This window comes from Chelonia mydas, chromosome 28, assembly GCF_015237465.2.
Source record: "Chelonia mydas isolate rCheMyd1 chromosome 28, rCheMyd1.pri.v2, whole genome shotgun sequence".
Taxonomy (NCBI): Eukaryota; Metazoa; Chordata; order Testudines; family Cheloniidae; genus Chelonia; species Chelonia mydas.
In genome coordinates this window covers 1,518,694-1,526,638 of record NC_051268.2, presented here as the reverse complement: position 1 = coordinate 1,526,638, position 7,945 = coordinate 1,518,694, and positions in this window count along the sequence as shown.

The following is a 7,945-nucleotide window of genomic DNA, read 5'->3' as shown; positions in this document are numbered from 1 at the left end:
TGGGCTGCCGGCTTTGCTGCCATGGGGGGGGGTGTTAGTATCTCCCCCCTCCCCAGGCTTCTCCCTGCCCCCCCCAGCTCTGCCGGTGCCCCTCACTCCCGACCTGCAGCCCCCCCAGCCCTGGGCCCCCAGCTCTGCCTGGGTAGGGGTGGGGGGGGGCGCGAGGGAACAGACTTAGGCGTGTTCTCTCCAGGGGCCCTTGGGCAGGGTCTGCCGGCTGTTTCCGGAGGGGGGGGGGGAGACGAGACACCTGATTGGTCTGTGCCGCCCCCCCCCCAATCCCTCAGCAATCTGGTGGGCAGGAAGGAAGTCAGCTGGTGTTTAACCAGCCCCCCAGGATGGGGGGTGGGGGGCTCAGAGGGGCCAGACCATGTCCTCCCCCCCACCCCCACCCCCCGCGCCCAGGGCAGCATAACCCCACTCCCAAGTAGCTGGGCTGAGGTGAGGGGGGGTTAATGCGTAGGGGAACTGCTCCCACCCCAGCCCCACACCCTGCTCCACCTTCTACGCCCCACACAGACCCGGCCCAGGAAAGAGAAAGTTCACACCTGGGGCCATCTGCTGGGTTGCATGGGGCCCAGGGCTGGGCTAGCAGGGGCTGCGGGGCGGGAGTGAGGGGCACCGGCAGGGCTGGGGGGGGCCCAGGGCTGGGCTAGCAGGGGCTGCGGGGCGGGAGTGAGGGGCACCGGCAGGGCTGGGGGGGGCCCAGGGCTGGGCTAGCAGGGGCTGCGGGGCGGGAGTGAGGGGCACCGGCAGAGCTGGGGGGCCCAGGGCTTGGGGGGGCTCCATTCCCAGCTGTCCCCACTCACACAGGGGTACCTGGGTGCGGGCGTTTGGACGGTGCCGGGTGAGGTTGCCAGAGACCAGGCTGGCCCCAGGCTGCCCTAACCCTGGGGGGCCCGAGGCCAGGGTGAGGGGCTTGCAGCCAGTTCTGTTCCAGGCCCAGCAGCTTAGGGACTGAGGGCAACAGCTGCCTGCTCCAGGCCAGGAAATCTAATCCTGCCCCCCCCCCCCCCACACCTTTAACCCACCAGCCCCGACTCGGCCCCTAGTGCCGGGGAGAGAACCCAGGAGTCCCGGCTGCCAGCCCCCCCTGCTCTAGCCCACCAGCCCCCAGCCCCTTCCCAGAGCCGGGGAGAGATCCCAGGGGGTGACCTTATGTGCACCACAGTGGCTCCTCCCCCCCCCCGCCCATGCCCCCAGTTTCCTACAGGGAAAGCCCAGGGAATCCTAAGCAGGAATCCTCCAGCTCCAGGGTGTGTGTGTGCGGGGGGGGGAGGTTAATCTTGGGGTGGTCAATTCCTTGGGCCCCCGGGAGTGGGGCTCCGGCCAACGGACCTCCCCACACAGCCCCACGCCTCTAGTGTGCGTCCCTGGGGCCGGATGGGAGCCGGCGCCCCCTGGAGCGGACAGCCCCTTGCCCCGGGGCCTCCCCATGATGCTGGGACCTCTGGGGCGTCCCACGGGGGGGGGGGGAGGGCAGGGCACCCCGTCTGCGCCCTCCCGCGCCAGAGGTGGACCCAGAACAGCAGAACCCAGCAGGGCCCGCCTGCCCCACTCTGCACCAGGCAACCCACCTGGGCTGTTAAAGGGCCAGCACCTGTTCCCACCCGACCCCTGCCAGCCCCTGGGGGGGTCCCAGTGCCCCCCCTTCACAGCTCCTCCTTAAAGCAGAACCCCCCCCCACACACACAATCTCTCTGTATTTAGGGCTTTCAGTGGGGCTGAGCGCAGACCCCCATCTGGGGCGTTATGGGGCAGCTGCCTGCTGGGTGGGGGCCCCCCTCAGGACCCCCAACTCCTAGCCAGCCACTCCTGGCGGCCCCCCACACGTCCCCCTGCCAAAGCCTTTTGTGTGCCCCCAAACAGTGGTGATAAATCAGCCCCCCTCCCAATGCACAGGGACCGGCCCCTTCTAGACCCACACACTGTGACCCCCTCCCGCGAATTACCCCCCCACACAGAGACTCCCACACACTGCGGACCCCCCCCACATCTTGACAAAACTATCTGCTGGGTTGGATTTGGATCACACCGGGCTCAGGGATCCCTGGGGGTACTCCCGATGTGCACTGGGGCCAAGGTCTGAATCAGCCCCGTGACTTCAGTGGAGTGACTCCCGATTTACACCAGGAGCAGAGCCCAGTGACTCTGGCAGAGTGACTCCTGATTTACACCAGGATCAGAGCCCAGTGACTCCGGCAGAGTGACTCCTGATTTACACTGGGATCACAGCCCAGTGACTTCAGTGGAGTGACTCCAGATTTACACCAGGAGCAGAGCCCAGTGACTCCGGCAGAGTGACTCCTGATTTACACTGGGATCACAGCCCAGTGACTCCAGCGGAGTGACTCCTGATTTACCCCGGGATCAGAGCCCAGTGACTCCAGCGGAGTGACTCCTGATTTACACCAGCAGCAGAGCCCAGTGACTCCAGCGGAGTGACTCCTGATTTACACTGGGATCACAGCCCAGTGACTTCAGTGGAGTGACTCCAGATTTACACCAGGAGCAGAGCCCAGTGACTCCGGCAGAGTGACTCCTGATTTACACTGGGATCACAGCCCAGTGACTCCAGCGGAGTGACTCCTGATTTACCCCGGGATCAGAGCCCAGTGACTCCAGCGGAGTGACTCCTGATTTACACCAGCAGCAGAGCCCAGTGACTCCAGCGGAGTGACTCCTGATTTACACTGGGATCAGAGCCCAGTGACTTCAGCGGAGTGACTCCTGATTTACCCCGGGATCAGAGCCCAGTGACTCTGGCAGAGTGACTCCTGATTTACACCGGGGGATTTGGCCCATCTCCAATGGAGTGACTCCCAATTTACACCAGGAACAGAAGGGATTCTACCCCTGATTCCAGTGGCGTGATTCCAGATTTACACCGGGAACGGAAAGAAACGGGACCGGTGACTCCCGATTTACACCTGCGGGGAACGGACCCGGTGACTCCCGATTTACACCAGCGGGGAACGGACCAGGTGACTCCGGCGGAGTGACTACCGGTTTACACCGGGGAGAGGGGGGAACGGGCCCGGTGACTCCGGCGGAATGACTGCCGGTTTACACCGGGGAGAGGGGGGAACGGGCCCGGTGACTCCGGCGGAGTGACTGCCGGTTTACACCGGGGAGAGGGGGGAACGGGCCCGGTGACTCCGGCGGAGTGACTGCCGGTTTACACCGGGGAGTGGGGGGAACGGGCCCGGTGACTCCGGCGGAGTGACTGCCGGTTTACACCGGGGAGAGGGGGGAACGGGCCCGGTGACTCCGGCGGAGTGACTGCCGGTTTACACCGGGGAGAGGGGGGAACGGGCCCGGTGACTCCGGCGGAGTGACTGCCGGTTTACACCGGGGAGAGGGGGGGAACGGGCCCGGTGACTCCGGCGGAGTGACTGCCGGTTTACACCGGGGAGAGGGGGCAACGGGCCCGGTGACTCCGGCGGAGTGACTGCCGGTTTACACCGGGGAGTGGAGGGAACGGGCCCGGTGACTCCGGCGGAGTGACTGCCGGTTTACACCGGGGAGAGGGGGGAACGGGCCCGGTGACTCCGGCGGAGTGACTGCCGGTTTACACCGGGGAGAGGGGGGAACGGGCCCGGTGACTCCGGCGGAGTGACTGCCGGTTTACACCGGGGAGAGGGGGGGAACGGGCCCGGTGACTCCAGCGGAGTGACTGCCGGTTTACACCGGGGAGAGGGGGGAACGGGCCCGGTGACTCCAGCGGAGTGACTGCCGGTTTACACCGGGGAGAGGGGGGAACGGGCCCGGTGACTCCGGCGGAGTGACTGCCGGTTTACACCGGGGAGAGGGGGGAACGGGCCCGGTGACTCCGGCGGAGTGACTGCAGGTTTACACCGGGGAGAGGGGGGAACGGGCCCGGTGACTCCGGCGGAGTGACTGCCGGTTTACACCGGGGAGAGGGGGGAACGGGCCCGGTGACTCCGGCGGAGTGACTGCCGGTTTACACCGGGGAGAGGGGGGAACGGGCCCGGTGACTCCGGCGGAGTGACTGCAGGTTTACACCGGGGAGTGGGGGGAACGGGCCCGGTGACTCCGGCGCAGTGACTCCTGATTTACACCGGGAGGCCGGGGGGGAACGGGCCCGGTGACTCCGGCGGAGCGACTCCCGATTTCCACCCGGCTCCGGCTCCGCCGCCCGGCCCGACCCTCCCTTTAAAGGTCCCGCGGGCCGGGCCGAGCCGAGCCGAGCCGGGCCAGGCCTCCGCCCGCCCCAACAAAGCGGCGGCCCCGATCCCGGCCCCGAACAAAGCCCCCCCCCTACCTGCGGCTCCCGGGAGTCCCGGCTGGGGGGGGGGGGAATCCGGCCCGGCCCGGCCCTGCCCCACGGCCCGGCCCCACTCCCCGGCCAGCGAGCGCCGCTCCTGCCTCGCCTCCGCCGCGTTCCCCCCCAGCCTCTCGCCACTCAAACAAAGAGCCGAGGCGGGTTGTGTTGGGAGCCCAGCCCCCACCCCCCGGCCGAGACAGCCCTGCCCCTCCCCCTCCCCCTCCCCGCCCCCCCCTTTCCGGCCCAGCCAGCCTCACTTCCATCTTCCCGGCACCCCGCCCCCCCGCCCGCCGGGACCAGCCGGGAGCGCCCCACGCGCGGAGACCCAACTGCGGGGGTTGTGCATGGGGGGGTGCATGAGGGGCACGGAGTGAGGGTGGAGGGAGGGGTGCATGGAGGGGCAGGCATGGGGGTGGAGGGAGGGGGGGTGCATGGAGGGACCGGCGTGGGGGTGGAGGGAGAGGGGTGCATGGAGGGACACAGAGTGAGGGTGGAGGGGTGGGTGCATGGAAGGGCAGGCGTGGGGGTGGAGGGAGAGGGGTGCATGGAGGGACACACAGTGAGGGTGGAGGGGCGGGTGTATGGAGGGGCAGGCGTGGGGGTGGAGGGAGAGAGGTGTATGGAAGGACACAGGTGTGGGGGTGGAGGGGAGTGTATGGAGGGACACAGGTGTGGGGGTGGAGGGAGGGGTGCACAGAGGAGCACAGAGTGAGGGTGGAGGGGGGTGTATGGAGGGGCAGGCGTGGGGGTGGAGGGAGAGGGGTGCATGGAGGGGCAGGCATGGGGGTGGAGGGAGGGGGGTGCATGGAGGGACCGGCGTGGGGGTGGAGGGAGAGGGGTGCATGGAGGGACACAGAGTGAGGGTGGAGGGGTGGGTGCATGGAAGGGCAGGCGTGGGGGTGGAGGGAGAGGGGTGCATGGAGGGACACACAGTGAGGGTGGAGGGACGGGTGTATGGAGGGGCAGGCGTGGGGGTGGAGGGAGAGAGGTGTACGGAGGGACACAGGTGTGGGGGTGGAGGGAGGGGTGCATGAAGGGGCACAGAGTGAGGGTGGAGGGGGGTGTATGGAGGGGCAGGCGTGGGGGTGGAGGGAGAGGGGTGCATGGAGGGGCACACAGTGAGGGTGGAGGGGTGGGTGCATGGAGGAGCAGGCGTGGGGGTGGAGGGAGGGGTGGGTGCATGACGGGGGGTGCACAGAGGGGCACAGAGTGAGGGTGGAGAGAGGGGTGGGTGCATGGAGGGACAGGCATGGGGTGGAGGGAGGGGTGGGTGCATGGAGGGACAGGCATAGGGGTGGAGGGAGGGGTGGGTGCATGGAGGGACAGGCATGGGGTGGAGGGAGGGGTGGGTGCATGGAGGGGCACAAGCGTGGGAGTGAAGGAAGGGGGTGCATGGAGGAGGGTGCATGGAGGGGCACAGAGTGAGGGTGGAGGGGGGTGTATGGAGGGGCAGGCATGGGGGTGGAGGGAGGGGGGTGTATGGAGGGGCAGGCATGGGGGTGGAGGGAGAGGGGTGCATGGAGGGGCACACAGTGAGGGTGGAGGGGGGTGTATGGAGGGGCAGGCGTGGGGGTGGAGGGAGAGGGGTGTACGGAGGGACACAGGTGTGGGGGTGGAGGAGGAGTGCATGAAGGGGGGTGCATGGAGGGGCACAGAGGGAGGGTGGAGGGAGGGGTGAGTAGAGTGTAGGCATGTGTGTGGATTTGTAGAGACAGTGGTACACCGGCTAACGGACAGGTGGCTAGAGGGGTGGGTGTGGGGAAGCATGGGGGGAGGCATGGCCTGGGGGGATGGATGGACGACTGGAGAAAGGGAAGGATGGATGGTGGCATAAACACAGATCCATGACTGGGGTCGGCAGGTACGTCTGAAATCTGGACGATGTTCGGATGCATGTGAGTGGATATGTGGGGATGGGTGGAAGGATAGGGGCATGGACATGGGTATAGATTGATGGTTGGATGGGCATCAGTGGGGGGATGGATGGTTGGACGGGTGGGGAAGGGGGACGGGTGGGGGGATGGATGGTTGGACGGGTGGGGAAGGGGGATGGATGGTTGGACGGGTGGGGAAGGGGGACGGGTGGGGAAGGGGGATGGATGGTTGGACGGGTGGGGAAGGGGGACGGGTGGGGAAGGGGGATGGATGGTTGGACGGGTGGGGAAGGGGGATGGGTGGGGGGATGGATGGTTGGACGGGTGGGGAAGGGGGACGGGTGGGTGAATACGAACCGTGGACTTCAGAAAATCAGACTTTGACTCCCTCAGGGAACTGATGGGCAGGATCCCCTGGGAGAATAACATGAGGGGGAGAGGAGTCCAGGAGAGCTGGCTGTATTTTAAAGAATCCTTATTGAGGTTACAGGAACAAACCATCCCGATGTGTCGAAAGAATAGTAAATATGGCAGGCGAGCAGCTTGGCTTAACAGTGAAATCCTTGCTGATCTTAAACACAAAAAAGAGGCTTACAAGAAGTGGAAGTTTGGACAAATGACCAGGGAAGAGTATAAAAATATTGCTCGGGCCTGCAGGAGTGAAATCAGGAAGGCCAAATCACACCTGGAGCTGCAGCTAGCAAGAGATGTTAAGATTAACAAGAAGGGTTTCTACAGGTATGTTAGCAACAAGAAGAAAGTCAAGGAAAGTGTGGGCCCCTTACTGAATGAGGGCGGCAACCTAGTGACAGAGGATGTGGAAAAAGCTAATGTGCTCAATGCTTTTTTTGCCTCTGTCTTCACGAACAAGGACAGCTCCCAGACTGCTGCGCTGGGCAGCACAGCATGGGGAGGAGGTGACCAGCCCTCTGTGGAGATAGAGGTGGTTTGGGACTATTTAGAAAAGCTGAACGTGCACAAGTCCATGGGGCCGGACGCGTTGCATCCGAGAGTGCTAAAGGAGTTGGCGGCTGTGATTGCAGAGCCATTGGCCATTATCTTTGAAAACTCATGGCGATCGGGGGAAGTCCCGGACGACTGGAAAAAGGTTAATGTAGTGCCCATCTTTAAAAAAGGGAAGAAGGAGGATCCTGGGAACTACAGGCCAGTCAGCCTCACCTCAGTCCCTGGAAAAATCATGGAGCAGGTCCTCAAGGAATCAATTCTGAAGCACTTAGAGGAGAGGAAAGTGATCAGGAACAGTCAGCATGGATTCACCAAGGGCAAGTCGTGCCTGACTAATCTAATTGCCTTCTAGGACGAGATAACTGGCTCTGTGGATGAGGGGAAAGCAGTGGACGTGTTGTTCCTTGACTTTAGCAAAGCTTTTGACACGGTCTCCCACAGTATTCTTGCCAGCAAGTTAAAGAAGTCTGGGCTGGATGAATGCACTATAAGGTGGATAGAAAGTTGGCGAGATTGTCGGGCTCAACGGGTAGTGATCAATGGCTCCATGTCTAGTTGGCAGCCGGTGTCAAGTGGAGTGCCCCAGGGGTCGGTCCTGTGGCCGGTTTTGTTCAATATCTTCATAAATGATCTGGAGGATGGTGTGGATTGCACTCTCAGCAAGTTTGCAGACAACACTAAACTGGGAGGAGTGGTAGATACGCTGGAGGGTAGGGATAGGATACAGAAGGACCTAGACAAATTGGAGGACTGGGCCAAAAGAAATCTGATGAGGTTCAACAAGGACAAGTGCAGAGTCCTGCTCTTAGGACGGAAG